At 36.5% G+C, this 16,915-nt stretch overlaps 1 long non-coding RNA gene across 1 annotated transcript; it reads right to left on the bottom strand.

Moving 5' to 3' along the window:
• Window positions 1-6,987: 6,987 nt before the first annotated feature.
• LOC127864383 (uncharacterized) lies at window positions 6,988-9,632 on the bottom strand. The gene is made up of 3 exons (XR_008041837.1): window positions 9,143-9,632; window positions 8,323-8,450; window positions 6,988-7,136 (listed from the first exon to the last, which is right to left on the bottom strand). It is a non-coding gene; the product is annotated as an uncharacterized LOC127864383 (long non-coding RNA).
• Window positions 9,633-16,915: the final 7,283 nt, after the last annotated feature.

Raw genomic sequence — 16,915 nt, 5'->3', positions numbered from 1 at the left:
TATATTATTTTCATTTATATTTTGAAAATAGTGTTTAAGTTTAGGTTAATAAAAAAAAAATGCCTTAATTAAAAAAAGTAAATATAACAACGGTAAAACTATTGTACCACGTGGCTAGGCTTTCATCACGTGGTCGGTTATGAAGGCAAGGGTTTGAACCAGCTATGATGGTTCCAGTCAAATCTCTGCGTGGAGGTTGAGAAACCCTAAACCACAAGCTGTGGCGTCGTGTAAACAATGACTTCATCATACATATATTAATAGTTTTATCCAAGCAATTATTAAAATTCTTAAATAAACCCGAGTTTATAGCATATTACATATTTCGACAATAAATAAATCTATATTTCCACATCAGGCAAATGGTTTGTGAAATTAAAAATCACAATGTTACACATACCGCCTAGGTCCGATACTGTGAGAGAATATAGCAATCTTTTAGACGTCACTGACTCCGCTATTGACGTAAAGTAACCGCAGGAAGGTTAACAAACACCGGAGGCTGAAAGAGAAACAGACACTAATTATTTGAGTCTTGTTCTGAGAAAACTGGGCTTAAATCATGTGCGTAAAGTGTCGTCCAAGATTAGCCTGTGCAGTCCGCAAAGGCTACTTTCTGCAGTTGCTACTCAAAAATCCAGTTAAGGCGTTAAGTGTCGTCCCTGATTAGCCTGTGCGGACTGCACAGGCCAATCTGTGACGACACTTTACGCACATAGATTAACTTGATTAAGCCCGATTTTCTCAGAACAAGACACATTTAATGAAATGAGCTGGTTCGATTAGAAAACGGGGTTTAAAGGGACCTTTTTACGTTTTGGGAAATTGACAAGATTATAATAAATTGTTTCAGATTCGAATATTGTTGTGTAATTATGATATTTGTGAGGAGACAGTAATACTGAACATTTAACATGACGGTTGAATATGGCAGATGAATATGGTTGGATACAGATTGACCGACATGCATATAGCGCGACGTTTTCTTTACTCGATAATTCCTGTCGTACTTTTTTTAATTTATAAAAACACTATTAGGCTTTGTTTTATTTTAAGTTACAGTGAAATTACCTTTGACCAATGGTGGAAAATGGGAGGGGCGTAATTTCCTCTTTGTTAGTATACCAAGTATAATCCATGACAGACATACAGTTGGGCTGTTCTTCGTCTTGGATTACTTACGTTGTTTTCCAGATCCACTGCGTAATAATATCTCGCGCTAAAGACTTTGCCGTCGTCGCAAAAAATCCCGATTTTATGAACGGGCGTGACGTCATAGTTCAAGGACGCTCGCGGGCGTCCCTTGTACCAAATCTGAAACGCTAAAAGAAGGGAAAAAAACAAGCGATTGTTTATATAAATTGTATCACGTTTTCATGCCTGCTTTAACGAAATAAGACCGACACTGAATGTTGAAAAAAGCAAACACCCGCAGGGTAGTGAAACCATCTTGTTTAATTTCTTTTGCAGTGTTCAAACGAAGATTGCTGGAAAAAAACAAACAAATAAAAAACATTCATCGATTGTTTGCCAATCTTTATATCTTTATATTTATTTACTTTTAATTATTTATTTATTTATTTATTTATTTATTTACTATATATTTATATTTTTATTTTTATAACGTTTGACCTTTGACGTTGATTTTCAGATTTGACAGATGACATCAAGCAGATATGACGTCATCAGAATCTTTAAGGCTCAATGAGTTTAGCTCCAGAGCGGAAACGGAAGTGTCTTCTAGGAACTGATATGACGTCATAGGAAACGACGTTAGAACTGGGTCCTACGAGGAAATGGATTTTAAAATAAATTTCATTTACAATTGCAAAATGGTTTATAACCGTGTATTGCTTTCCCCGAGATTAAATAAAGAGACCTCTGGAAGCAAAAGATGAAGCGTTACCACTTTGTTAGGCTTGCTGAAGAAAATATGAGAAGAAAAACGCTTTTTTGATAAGTTTTTGCGCATTCTCGAGAAAAAAAAGCGTTACAAAATCTGTCATTATTTTTCCAATTACGCGTGATAGTCAAGATGGCGAAGTCCATAGCGGCAAAAAATAAGTGTCTCGACAAGAACGTCGTCACTTTTACTATCAAGTGATTACCCCCTCTGTTATAGCTGGGATTATGAACGTCGCCACTTTTACTATCAAGTGATTACCCCCTCTGTTATAGCTGGGATTATGAACGTCGCCACTTTTACTTTCAAGTGATTACCCCCTCTGTTATAGCTGGGATTATGAACGTCGTAACTTTTACTATCAAGTGATTATCTGTTTATCTGGGATTTGAGATTGTTCGTGAGCAGACCGACATTCTTCATACTCCGCTACGAGGAAACTTTATTCTTATCATTTTAGTTGTGCAAAAAAAGAGAAAAAAGTTCACATGCAAAACACAGAGCACTAATGTTTCTAATGATTATTCACCTGGTTGAGAAACATTCACCGGTGACGTCACATTTCTGATATCATACACGGTGGTGGATGGTGACGTCACAGAACACGCCGTATCCGGGTCGGTAGTTGTAAACTTCCCGAGTAACATCTGTGTGACAGTGGAGTCAGAGACGTTAGGGGAAATTCCGGGGATCCCGGATACAAAACTCGGCGGCTGCCAAAACAGAAGGACAATAAAAAAATCAATTTAACGGCCAGGCGTCCTTTTGGGGTTTTCGTTTGGTTAATATAAGCGCATTTATGTGAATATCTATTATTGAGGACTCTTGTACCGCGATGACTCCCGGTTCACATTTTGTTCCGGAATAACCACAAAGGCGGGATGATTTTTTAAAACCTTTTATTCAGAAATTCATATAAACATACACGGAATTATACTATTTATTAATATATCATAACAGTACCAATACATACTACAATAGAATATAGCATGTAATGAACAAAAGTACAATTGGTAGTTATATATTCGTGTAATCCTCATATACATTTCTTGAAAAAAATGCAGAGAAATGCAAGAAAAAAGGAAGAAAAGCTGCACGCAGAAAAAAACCTGGACAAAGAAACAAAACCATTTCGATTTACTCATCCTTAAATTTGTTTTTGGTGACAAATGTATAGTTTATATATATGATTTTTTGTTTTGTTATCATTTGGGTCTAGTATAACTACATTCATTTGAATATCTATTATTGAAGGCACATTAGCTGGGATGACTGTTTGGTATCGTTTGGTTTCGGTGTAACCACATTTACTGGAACATCTATTATTGAAGGCGTATATGCCGGAATGTTTGATCGGTTTACGGCTAATCCAGTTAATGTGCGCATGTTAGACAACCTACCGTATCAATCACTGTTTGTGTGAACATCGCAGTGACGTCATTGTCGCCATCTGAGCAGTCGACGTTGATGACGTAAGGTCCGTTCGCTGCTCTTAGCGTTACCCCCGCATTTACTCTAATTGTAAACCCTGAAAACGTGCAAGCGATGTGTTATATTGACACGAGCCTCGCCCTGGGATAACGGGGCTTAATGCATGTGCGTAAAGTGTCGTCCTATATTAGCATGTGCAGTCCAAACAAGCTTATCAGGGTCGACACCTTAGTTACAAAAGTTTAGGCAAAATGGCGGGCTAATCTGGGAAGACACTTTTACAATATGCATTTAACCCCGTTTTCCAAGCGCACGTCCACACGCAGTGTTAAAAATGTTTTAATCTAAGAAAATTGCGTAAAATAATCCTACTGCATCGACAAGAAACAACATTTATTTTATGCTTTCCGGTGGTTTATAGAGAAATATCAGTGCGTTAAACCTATAATTTCACTGTTTCAAACAGTGAAAATTAACAGTGAAAACTATCGATAATTTTCACTGTTTACTGCGAAATGACGTCATTTTTTTACAAAATGACGTCATTATCCCAGCAAAATTCATTAGTTAAACTCTTTAACAATGTATATAAACTTTTATAAAAAGCATAAAATAAAAAGAAAATTTGTTGGATTCGGAGGAATATCGATTTTACTTCACTTGTGACCATAGAAATTATATTTTTTTCACGAGTGGCGCACACTCGTGGCTGCGCCACTCGTGAAAATATTATTTTCTATGATCACTCGTGAATTAAAATCGATAATCCACCGAATCCAACAAATATCTTCTATTTAAATTAAACATTGAATAACAGATTTATTATAAGAAAGCATATGATTGCTTTTATTTTATTTTGTTCTTCGGTTTTTAGAAGACTGATCGACGTTTGCACGTATTTAACAGCAAACATATTTGTGGGTTTTTTAACCGATGTTCTTGATTTAAACTCACTTAATCCATAAATGTTCTGATTATTTGACACTCTTTTTTTGGCAATTATCTCTATAAATGTTAGTTATTAGCGCTGATGCAGAAATCCAAGTAAAGACCCTTAAAGCACTAAGCGGACAATTAGCTGTACTGTATAATGCATTTGATGACGTCATCTTGTTAACATTTATGACGTCATTTAACGGTTACCTACAAGAACTAATGTTTACTAGAAGCATAGATAATAATTTATTACTGCCCTTTTGCATTGCAATATATATCAGATCAGGCTTAAATAATAATATTATCTTTGGATATTCGAGCCAAGTATAATATTTTATAAAACAATAGGACAATAGCCTATTTTTCTGTGTATCATACATCCATGAACACATTTTAAACAGATAATAAAATATAATCGCTAGAACGTTGATTTTTTAGGTAGAATATATATGTATTCATAACGTCATTAACACTTGCGCTTTACATTTGTATGGTACGTTTTTTTTTCATGGCATGTGTGCTTAAAATATATTACATCTTAGTATCAAATTGTTGTTGTTTTTTGTTAAATTTGAATCGTTTTTACCTTTTTATTGAAACAGATGACTAAAAAGTTGATCCCTAGTATTATAATATTGATTATAAAACAACGCCTACTAGTAACTAACCGGATATAAAAATCATATCAGGCAACTTTAATATCAACATAACGATATGATTAAAAACGCTACTGTGATATCATACAGTAGAAAATGGCGCCTCGACGTGAACTAACTTAGCCAATGAAACATTAGTATCATATAAAACTTAAACTTCATGAGCCTCGTTCGTCGAAAACTAGACTTAATGCAACTGCGTAGTGTCGTCCAGATTATCATGTGCAGTCGACACAGGCTAATCAGGGACGACATGTTCCACTTAAGCTGGATTGTCGTGTAGAATCGACTTCATAAAAACAAAAACAACCTATAAAAGCGAAAAGTGTCGTTCCTTTGTTGGCCTGGGTCCGCTCAGGGACGACATTCAGCGCATATGCATTAAACACAGTTTTCAGGGACGACATTCAGCGCATATGCATTAAATACAGTTTTCAGGGACGACATTCAGCGCATATGCATTCAAACCAGTTTCCCAAGAACGAGGCTTAATTTTTTGTTATTTTTTCCAGTTTATTACTTGATGCGACACCGGCAATCACTTCAAAAAGGGCGTTTTCCGGCACTCTTGCAGAGCAGTTAACGGCGTCGTCGCTATCGGTGACGCTGAACGTGTGAAGGGTCTCGGTGGCGTGCTTAAGACCGTCGAAAATGTTAGTTCCGGTCGCAGACAGTGCGGTGAAAACCGGCGGCTGAAGTCAAATAATATAATCATTTCACAGGATATTACGTCATCACTTTGGAATATTTTCTGTTACTAGTTGACATTCGACACGGGTTTTCGCTGAATTTTAAGCGAGACAAAATTACACGTCAAGTCAATAATTGTTATTAATATTCAAAGACCACATGCCCAATATATGAAACAAACATCTGGGAAAGCCGGAGCTTCCCAAGCAATCAGGAACGACACTTTCCGCCTATGCTAATATGGAATGACACTTTGAAAATCCCATGCATTTAACCCGGTCTTCTCAGAGCGAGGCTCATTTTTTCAAACACAACGTTGTTAAACTCCAACGCAAACAACATAAAAGGTGTGCCGGCAGGCTTACGCGCAATTGCTTGCATGGGTTCAAGTGAAAAACAATCGAGTCGAAGTGTCACTGTTTAAATAAACATATATAACGATGTACAGCAGTTTTTGAAAGTGCATTTTAAACCATCAGGGCTGGTCGTTTTTCAAAGAGTTTTTAAATTCATACAAATAGTTTAGTGCTTTCCAAGCAATTCATCAGGATTCCCATACCCTATAATAACGTGAACGCAACTTACTGAGTCGACAATGTTGACGTTAAACGTCCCCGTGATGTCATTAAGAACGTTCCTGTCAGTGCACTTGATTGTTAATGTAAGGGAAACAGGCGGGTCATTGAAGTCGATAGACGCCTGGGTAACGGCGTTACTGATCCACACTTCAAACTCTGTAAAACTATGGTTCTAGATTTCAGCCTTCATGCAATAATATTTCAAAGCGGAAAATGTCGTCTGAGCGTACGCGGAATGCACAGGCTTATCTGAGACGACCTTTTACGAAGATGCATTAAGCCCCGTTTTCCAAGAACGAAGCTCGTATGTGCTATGTTTACCTATGTGTCATGTTTACTTATGTGTTATTTTTAGTTATGTGTTATGTTAACTTATGCTTTATGTTTACATATGTGTTATGTTTACTTATGTGGTATGTGTACTTATGTGGTATGTTTACTTATGTGGTATGTTTGTAACGGCGCCTCCCTTAAAAAAACATTAAGCGAACCGCTCTGTGAAAATGGGGTTTAATGTGCGCAAAGTTTCTTCCCAGATAAGCCTGTGCAGTCCGCATAGGCTAATCCGGCAAACGCTTTCCGCCTAAACTGGAATTTTTGCTAAGAAGAGACTTTTTTTAAACGAAAAATATCATAAAAGCGATAAGTGTCGTTCCTGATACATTCTGCACAGGCTAATATGGGATGAAACTTTCCACACATGCATTAAACCCCTTTCTCATAGAGCGCGGCCCATTTATTTTTTTTTAAATTGTTACCCGGTTTCTGGGGATCGGTCAGTGACGCCACTTTTCTGATCTCATAAACGGTTGTCACAGGTAACGTCACAGAACACGTGGTATCAGGGTCCGTAGTTGTGAACTTTCCCAGTGACGTCGCAATCACGTTGTCGTCTGAGACGTCAGGGGAATTCCCAGGAATCCCAGATACAAATGTCGGCGGCTACTCGGAATAAAAGAAATAGAGGATATTTGGTGGATCTGGTAGAATATGGATTTTAATTCAGGCTTGATCACATAAACAAATCTATGATCACGAGTGAATTTAAATCGATTTTCCAGCAAAGCAATTAAATTTTATTTTATGCTTACAAATGACTTTTTTGGTATTTAACCTGGAGAATTACTCTAAAATAATGGCATCACGACATATAAACAATAACGCTATTTCACTGTTACTTTCACTGTTTTAAACAGTGCATTGTCATTTTTAATTGACTGATATTTCTCTATAAACCACTGGAAAGCATAAAACCCTAAATGCAACACATGAATCACGCTCTGGGAAAATCCACTTAACGCATGTGCGCAGAGTGTCGTACAAGGCTAATCAAGGAAGACGCTTTCCGCCTTTATTGTAATCTTCTTTAAAAATGCCGTGTCTTCTGAGCAAAATTCCATTTTGGGGCGAAAATGTAGTGCCCGATAAGCATGTGCGGACGGCAAAGGCTTATATGTGACGAAACTTTACGCACATGCATTAAATCACATTTTCCTAGATCTCGGCTCAAACATAAAACTTAGCGGGATGACCTAATTACAGCTCCACTAAGGAAATCGGCGGGTAGTAAAGTCAAGATATAAAGCGAATTTTAATATGAAACGCAAAACATTTTACTGATATGGCTGAATAGTGAGCGTCATTTAAAAAATAATTAATGTAATAAAGGGTATAAGACGCCAAAAAATAACTGTCTTGGCATGGACGTAGTCATCTTGACTATCACGTGATTACCTGCTCTGTATATGGTGGCTAATATAAATCATAGTTTCATTTTATTGAGGCCTGAGAACAACTAGGTCCTGTTAATTTAAAATATAGCTCCTCCCCTCCTGACAGTGTTACGCATGAAATGTTTGTAAATCTTCATAACATGTTTAAGGACTATCATATTTTCAGCTGGAAAAAACATGCTCAGCAATGTAAGATATTTGTATTGTATTTTTGAAGATTTCGCGGAGAAAAAACAATATTTTTTTTAAATGTTCAAATTGTCATAACTTCACTAAAGTTTAACCAATTTTCAAATATGTTTCAGTTTTGTAATTCTTATGTAATTCTCTTAAATTTTATACAAACATCAATGGATACTCAATTTTGTTTTCGATACCACAACAGCATTACGTACCTTATCAAGGACTGGCTGGGTAAACGTTGAACTGACGGCGGTTACGGCATCTGTGCAATCAACGATCATGACGTACGGACTGACAGCTGCAGCCAACGTCACTCCTGCTTTCACGCGGATACTGAACGCTGAAAAGAAAAGTGGTTTTATTTCATTTTCATTACAGACATTGTTTGTGAATATTATACGCATCATATATAGTTATCACGAATTTAACGAACTGTTTGAATCTGTGTTAAAAACGTTTGGCTGATATTTCAGTAGGAAAAGAGAGCATATTATTGCATACTGACATGGCAATCCAAGCAACTTTACATCACTAGACAAATGACTATAGAAAACACAACGGCGGCTCTGATCGACGTTTCTGTTAACTAGCAATTACTGTAAAATCATTATTAAAGGTCAAATTCCGATTTTATAACGAAACCTTTAATAAATATCGATATCTAACCCGATTGGAATCATCTAGAGCAATGGCAACAAATATTATGCTACTAAAAAAACGAAAATCTTGTTTTTCATAAACCGCTCGGGTATTTTTGCCACCTTTTTTGATAGAGACGTCATTTTTACACAACGCGCATGCCAAGGAAACTCATGAATTATCGTTGATTTCGTGGTTTGGTTACGAATATACGATTCCAGAGTCCGACTTATGTTTTTGTTTGGAAATTAAAAAGCTGCTCATTTTCATGTCGTTTTTTATACCACAAGAAATTTAATGCCGAAAATTTAAATTAGACAACTCTGTTAATAAAAAGCGATTAAAAGGTGGGGGGTAATTGTGAAACCATGAACCATGGCTAGTTGCGGCTACCACTTCAAAAAAGGTGGATTCCGGCGCTCGTATGGAGCACGTGACAACGTCGTCGCTGTCGGTGACGTTGAACGTATGGATGGTCGCCGCGGCCGCCTGCAAACCATCGTTGATGGAACTTCCGGTAGAGGGTAGTAAGGTAATCACTGGGGGCTGTAGTTAAACAATTAACTGTAATTTAATGGGCAATACGTATACGAGCCTTGCTCTGGGAAAACAGGGTTTAAAGCATCCGCGTCAATTGTCGTCACATATTAGCCTGTGCTGTCCGCACTTACATATCAGAGATGATTACATTATTTCTCTTCTTAACGCGAATTATGTTTAGGCAGTAAGTAGCGTCCCTTTTAGCTTGTGCGAATTGCACAGTCTAATCTGGGAAAAGACTTCACAAACAAGCATTTAGTCCAGTTTCCCAGAACGATGCATATAATAAATAGAAGGGAAAGTGGACATCCTTGTGAAATTCCTTTTTTTACGTTAAAATATATCTTCTGACAAAATGACGATTGTTTGAAAGTCATGATATTTGTTGATGATTTTGAAAGATAATATGGTTATTGTTCATATAGATTTATTAAATGATTTTTTTCAAAGTGGCGAAATGAAGATTTAAAAATAAAATGAAAAAATAAACAAATTAAAAAAGCATTGATTCAAAAAATTCGTTTGCATACTCTTCAAACAGGCAAGATATATCTCCCAACTTGATTAAAATAGTTAAAGTATATGTTTGTTTATTGATACAAGATATATCTCCAAACTTGATTAAAATAGTTAAAGTATATGTTTGTTTATTGATACAAGATATATCTCCGAACTTGATTAAAATAGTTAAAGTATATGTTTGTTTATTGATACAAGATATATCTCCGAACTTGATTAAAATAGTTAAAGTATATGTTTGTTTATTGATACAAGATATATCTCCGAACTTGATTACAATAGTTAAAGTATATGTTTGTTTATTGATACAAGATATATCTGCGAACTTGATTAAAATAGTTAAAGTATATGTTTGTTATTGATACAAGATATATCTCCCAACTTGATTAAAATAGTTAAAGTATATGTTTGTTTATTGATACAAGATATATCTCCGAACTTGATTAAAATAGTTAAAGTATATGTTTGTTTATTGATACAAGATATATCTGCGAACTTGATTAAAATAGTTAAAGTATATGTTTGTTTATTGATACAAGATATATCTCCCAACTTGATTAAAATAGTTAAAGTATATGTTTGTTTAGCGATACAAGATATATCTCCCAACTTGATTAAAAAAGTTAAAGTATATGTTTGTTTATTGATACAAAAATTACAAAGCGTTTATATCGCTTTTAGTCGAAGCAAAACAATGTTTCACCGACATATGGTTTAAACTACGTTATACATATAGTTTCACAAGTATTCGTGTTTTTGGAGTACAGAGTCAGTGTTTCCTTTATGTTCGATCCTTACGGCACGATCTTATTTGATCTCTTCCTTGTGTTTATGTTTTTAAACAGTTCAAGACCTTATAGTTTTGTTATTTATTCAATTTAATGATATTTTACGTTAATACAAAAATCTGTCAATAAGTCCATTAAAAATCTTAACAGAAATTTCATACATATTAATTCATGCCTTTTACTTTTCATTTCTTAATTCATGTCGCGGATACTGTGCTCCGAAACGTTTCCGAAATTGCTCCTTTTACAAACCTACATTGGTCCAACTTTCAAAAACATGAATTGTGTCCTTGACCTTTGACACCTTTACACGTCACGTCTGTTATGTTAGTTTAAAATCCATTTATGTTAAATTACGCAGCGCCCATGAAATGTTGTTGTTGTTTTTATAGAGTTGGTATTGAAAGGTATGCATAAATAGATATACATATGAAAAATTTTCTTTTTAAAACAGTTTTATACAAACCTCGTCGACAATATTGATGTTAAAAGTTCCCGTGATATCATTCGTGACGTATCCGTCAGTACATTTTATCGTTAACGGCAGCGTAACAGTCTGGTCGTTGAAGTCGATAGACGCTTGAGTTACGGTGCTTTCGATCCAAACTTCAAACTCTTTTAAACAAGTATATGACATCATACTATACACATATATGACATGACTCATAATGTACCAAAAAATAACGTCAAGCTGATCCACACTGTTCACATATATGACGTTAACATGACTCATACTGAACACATACATGATGTCATATTGTACACATATATTACGTCATATTGTACACATTAATGACGTCATACTGTATTGTTAGACACAGCAAAAGAAGAAACTGTCAGATTAGATGGCCGTTTACAAGGAAATTTGAAAAGACTCAGTTGCGGCCGCGATTTAACCAAGCTTGGGATATTCGTGAGGAAACAATTACATATTATATAAAACGTTATCTGTGAAATGTCACGAATGTCGATGTTTAATTTGAAAGAATTGCCAGAATCAAAGCTCTGCTCTATTGCTAAATGCCTCTATTTATAAATAACTTATCAAGCCTTCAATATTGATGCAGTTATAGGCTGCCCCATAACATGACAAAGCGAAATAACTCTCTTAAAGTAGCAGGGTTCGGTATAAGGAGAACTTATACTGCCTTGCTTTATGAGCTAGCTTTTATAGCGACGCGGTAGAGTGTCTGCCTGATTTGGAACCGGGAGGTCCCGGGTTCGATCCCCATGGTGGTCGGGGATCGAACCCGGTACCGCGTCGTTATAAAAGCTAGCTCATATAGCAAGGCAGTATTGAATTTCCCGAGCAACGTCTGTGTGAAAGTGGCGTCAGAGATGCTCGCGGAACTTCCGGGCATGCCGGAGACAAAAGTCAGCGGCTAAAGAGAAATACCAATGCAGTGGTAAATATAAACGTAATACATCATTGCGTGTTAGAAGGCTTCATTCATGATATAACAAAAGTCGGCGGCTAAAGTGAAATAGGTAACAGTACACTTGTTAATAAACCCTTTGTTTGCGGGGGGTGGGGGGGGGGGTAACATAAAATTGCCTACCGTCTTGATACAGGCTGGCTGTGTGAACGTGGAATTGACGGTGTTGACGCTATCTGAACAATCCACGTTTATGACGTGAGGTCCATCGGCGGCCGATAAAGTCGCCCCCGCTTTAACGCGGATATTGAACGCTGAAAACAATAATAAGGCATCGGTCGGTTAAAAAATAACTCGCCGAAATAAGTAACTATGGGAATTTGTTTGTCTACTGACTACTGGAGGAAAGGAGATTCTTGCTCTAGCGGGAGAAGAAAGAAACTCGTGGCATGATATACTTTAGAAACTTACGTGCAGAAATATGACCCGCATTCTGAAAAAAAACGGGGCTTTTATGGTATTTTTCAAACATTTATTTTAAGCGGAAAGAGTCGTGGCTGATTAACCTATGCGGACTGCACAGGCTAATCAGGGTAGACAATTCACGCACATGCATTAAGTCCCGTTTTCCCAGAGCGCGGCTCATGAATAGTTGAAGAAAATTGGATACAATCTAGATAAAACGAGAAAATTATTCCAAAAAACGGGATATTAACTTATACTCGTAACACGAGACAATGCGGTATTGAGTTATAATTCATTTCAAATGTGTTTTACATAAAATAAAATTAATTTCAGTTTAGCCACTTTTGTAACATTAAAATTCGACGAAAGGCAACCTGGGCTAGTGGCGGCTACCACTTCGAAACGGGCGTTTTGAGGCGGTCTCACGAAGCACGTTACGGCGTCATCGCTGTCTGTCACTCTGAACGTGTGGAGAATTGCAGCGGTCGTCTGTAGACCGTCGTTGATAGCCGTTCCGCTCGCCGGAAGTGGTGATATCACCGGCGGCTTATATCGCAAAGAAAAAAAACGTGTGTAAAACACGGCAAACCCCGTTGACTGTGCACCCTGTTAATGAATGTGTCTAAAGTGCAGTCCGCAAGGGCTTATCAGGGTCGACTTTTTTCGCAATATGTAGATTTTCGCGAGGAAGAGACTCCCTTTCAACGTAAAAATCCACACACAAAAAACGGAAAGAGTCGTCCCTGTGTAGCATGTGCAGACTGCACTGGCAAATATCATTATGGGACGACAATTTACACAGATGAATTAAGACCCGTTTTTTCAGAGCGCGGACTTAAATAGAAAATATAAATATGAGTTTTGAATAGAGATTCATTCGGGGCTAAGAACCGTGGTAGTGCAAGGCTCTAATTATCCTATTTTTACCTACATTTTTCTATAAAAAATAATCAAATAGAGCTTTTTTTTGACAATTTTGTTCTTCCGTAGTTGAAAAAAACAGATTCTCCAATTTTTAGAAAAATCCGTGTTTGATCCAAAAATAGCGATAGTAAAGACCTCATGTCTATACTTTGTTTGTTATACCATCGATTTTCCGTTGTTATACCATCGATTTTCATCGGATGATAAATGAGTCTTGTTCTGACAAAACTGGGCATAATGCATGTGCGTAAAGTGTCGTCCCAGATTAGCTTGTGCAGTCCGCACAGGCTAATCAGGGACGACCCTTTCCGCTTTTATGCTATTTTTAGTTTCAAGGAAGTCCCTCCTTACCGTAAATCAAGTTTAGGCGGAAAGTGTTGTCCCTGATTAGCCTGTGCGGACTGCTCTGGGTAATCTGGAACGACACTTTATGCACATGCATTAAGCCTGAGAACGCGACTCAAATGATAAAATACAAACCTCGTCGACAATGTTGACGCTGAACGTTCCCGTGATGGCGGTGTTTCCGTCCGTACACGTGATCTTCAACCGCAACGGAACCGCCTGGTCATTGAAGTCTATAGACGCTTGAGTAACTGCGGCACTGATCCACACTTGGAACTCTTGAATAATAAAACATTAATTGATGTAAAACAAAGATTGCTTTAGAGTTGATATGGGTTTCTGATAAAGATTGTTCATAATTTATCCATAATTTTGTGATCTTATATGGTCTTGTTCACAGTTTGGCAAAAGGCCTTTTTTTTAAAAATGTATCATTGATTCAACGACAGAATGCATGCATTTTACTCACACGAGCAAAAGAGCACTCGTGATTTGGAACAGTCTTTAAAATATGTAATCGTTTATGGATAATTATCTATCGAAATCAATAAAATAATATAGCGTTTGTAACGCCTATCATCACAAACGTGGGACAAGCGCCTAGTTCTAATACAGCGAGTAGACACAACGCTGTTGTTGTTGAAAGTCCGTGGATTTTTGCGGAAACGCGTTAGAATGGGCTCATTAAGGTCATTGGATTCGAAAACCTGGAAAAACGGATTATTTGTGTAGTTATAGACCAGTTAATTCTTTTCAGCTCATTCACCAGTGAAAAATGCCCATAATATCACTTTAAAGAACACACTGATAATGTCGTCGTCAGAGATTCGAAACTAGCGACCGCGTTGTAGAACATCGGGCCAAGACTCGCCCATGGAAACCATTCGGCAAACCTATTTTGCTTTTCGAGTCAAAACTAGAAACACTTGCATTAGATATGAGTCGCATAATGTGCGTAAAGCGTCGTCCCAGATTAGCGTGTGCATTAAGCCATGTTTCCTATCATGCGACCCTCGTTTATATCTATATATCAGCTGTCAAGAAATACTTATCAGTAAGTACTGCATCAGCACAATTCATTTGAAAGACAAAATGAGCCTCGCTCTGGGAAAACACGTGTGCATGTCCTTTCAGCGCAGTGGTTGGTATACACGCTTCTCACCAAGGCGATCCGGCTTCAATCCCAGACTCAGTTGTTGGCATGATGCGAGTGATTTAGTTTCTTAACTATATTGTAAACGTTTGTTTCATAATGCAGAACTGTTGGATAGAATGAAGAACATGATATTGAAGCGATAGATGCGGAATGTCATGTCCGTAACATTTAAAACATTAATAACTAATTTATTCATTAAAAAATAAAGTTGAAATAAAATAAACAGATGTTTAATTCTATATGCCTATGACCACGCTGATCACGAGTTCGTTGGAATTTTTAAGATATCTACAGCCGTTCAAAAGTTATCAATTTTTAAAAAATAAATAAAAAATACATATGTATCATATAATGAAAAAAAATTTATTTTTTTTTTAATAAAACATAAACAGTTTATAGTTTTGTTTAAAAGTTTGAAAAAAAAAATGAAAAAAAAAAAAAAAAAAAAAGTTATAATCAAAAAATGTTTTGCATTAAGCACCCTTTTCTCGTGAAGTCCTATTTACGTGCACAAATAAAATACGCTCGCTCGCTAGCTCGTTCGCTCCATCGAAATCAAACAATAAGATAGTGAAATCTCAATGAATTTTCGTCGCTGAATCCGAATCCGGTGTTAATTTTTCGATATCTCGACTCGTTAAAGAATTATTTAGTTTAAATTGTGCATTTCGATAAGAATGCAGCACTCTTTTAACAGAAGCGCAAAACCCAGTACACCTTACATTCCAGTGAAATAAAACAATAAGATAGTCCAATCTATGTGATTTTGTCTTCCTGAATCCGATTCCGGTGCTACTTTTCCGATATATGGACCCCTTAAAGAATTATTGATGTTTGACTGATTGGTGGTTAAGTCTAACCATTATATTTAAGCATTTGTTGTATTTTGAACTACGGAAAATAAAACATTTCATTACATCTAATCGCTGCATTCAAGATTTGAGAGTTATTTATCTCACTAACACGGACGATCATGTTAAAAAATGAATGGATGAATAGATAAACAAGACAATGTGAATATAAACAATTGTTAAAGTGATAGTATGGGCATTTTTTCACTGTTGAATTGAGCTGAAAAGAATAAACAGGTCAAAAGAATTATTAATAATGTGGTAACTGACCCATTATCTACTACTCATCTTGCTACCAGTTGTTTATAAAAAAAATATGTATTATTTTCTATATTTTACATGACTCACCCAGTCCTCTAAGCCGAAACGATCCGTAAAACAAAATTGTGTCTTTGTGTCGTATGAACGAATCTGCATGAAAACTACATTTAGACTCACATCGTTCACCGAATCATTTCTGTCGTCAGTTGTCAAAACGAAATTACGGTTGACATTCAAATGGATTATTTTGCTCTTTCCAGCATATTGTTTTTAGTATGTTGATGCTGCATTAACAAATATAAGTGTATATGAAGTGAAAACACCAGAAATAAACATAACGGTTGCGATAGACGCCTTCATACTGTTAGATGCCCATAATATCACTTTAAGCTTCCAACACAAAGCACAGGGAGAACCCAGGGATGCGTTTCAAGTAGTTTCGATACGTTCATTATTATGCCTTAATGGTGAAGAATACATTTAAAATAGATGCATATCAATCACTCATTTAGTCAGTCACTCACACACTCACTCCTTCACTCAATCACTCCCTCACTCACTCAATCACAAAGTCACTCACTCAGTCAATCAGTCATTTAGTTTCGCGGATCAAGATTTTGGTTTTGATTATCGGATACAGTTAGCCCTTAAATAATAGTGTGTGTTCGCACTTTTGTGTTTGAAAAGTCTTTTCGCTTAGCTCAAGGCAATATTGATTCAACGAGCGAGTGTCTGTAATGTTAATACATTGATGTGTGTATTAATTTTAATATTTTCAGACAAAAAACCCAGGGTAGAACCAGTAGGATGATCGTATGGTTTCTACAAATAAAGTAAAGATGAAAGATTAACGCAAATTAAATGAGCCTAGCTCTGTGGAAAGGGGGTTTAATGCATGTGCGAAAAGTGTCGTTCCAGATAAGCGGTCCGAATGACACTTT

The sequence above is a fragment of the Dreissena polymorpha genome, chromosome 1, assembly GCF_020536995.1.
Source record: "Dreissena polymorpha isolate Duluth1 chromosome 1, UMN_Dpol_1.0, whole genome shotgun sequence".
NCBI classification, from domain to species: domain Eukaryota; kingdom Metazoa; phylum Mollusca; class Bivalvia; order Myida; family Dreissenidae; genus Dreissena; species Dreissena polymorpha.
Note: the sequence above shows the minus strand (reverse complement) of the source record. Positions and strands in the feature narration are given on the sequence as shown.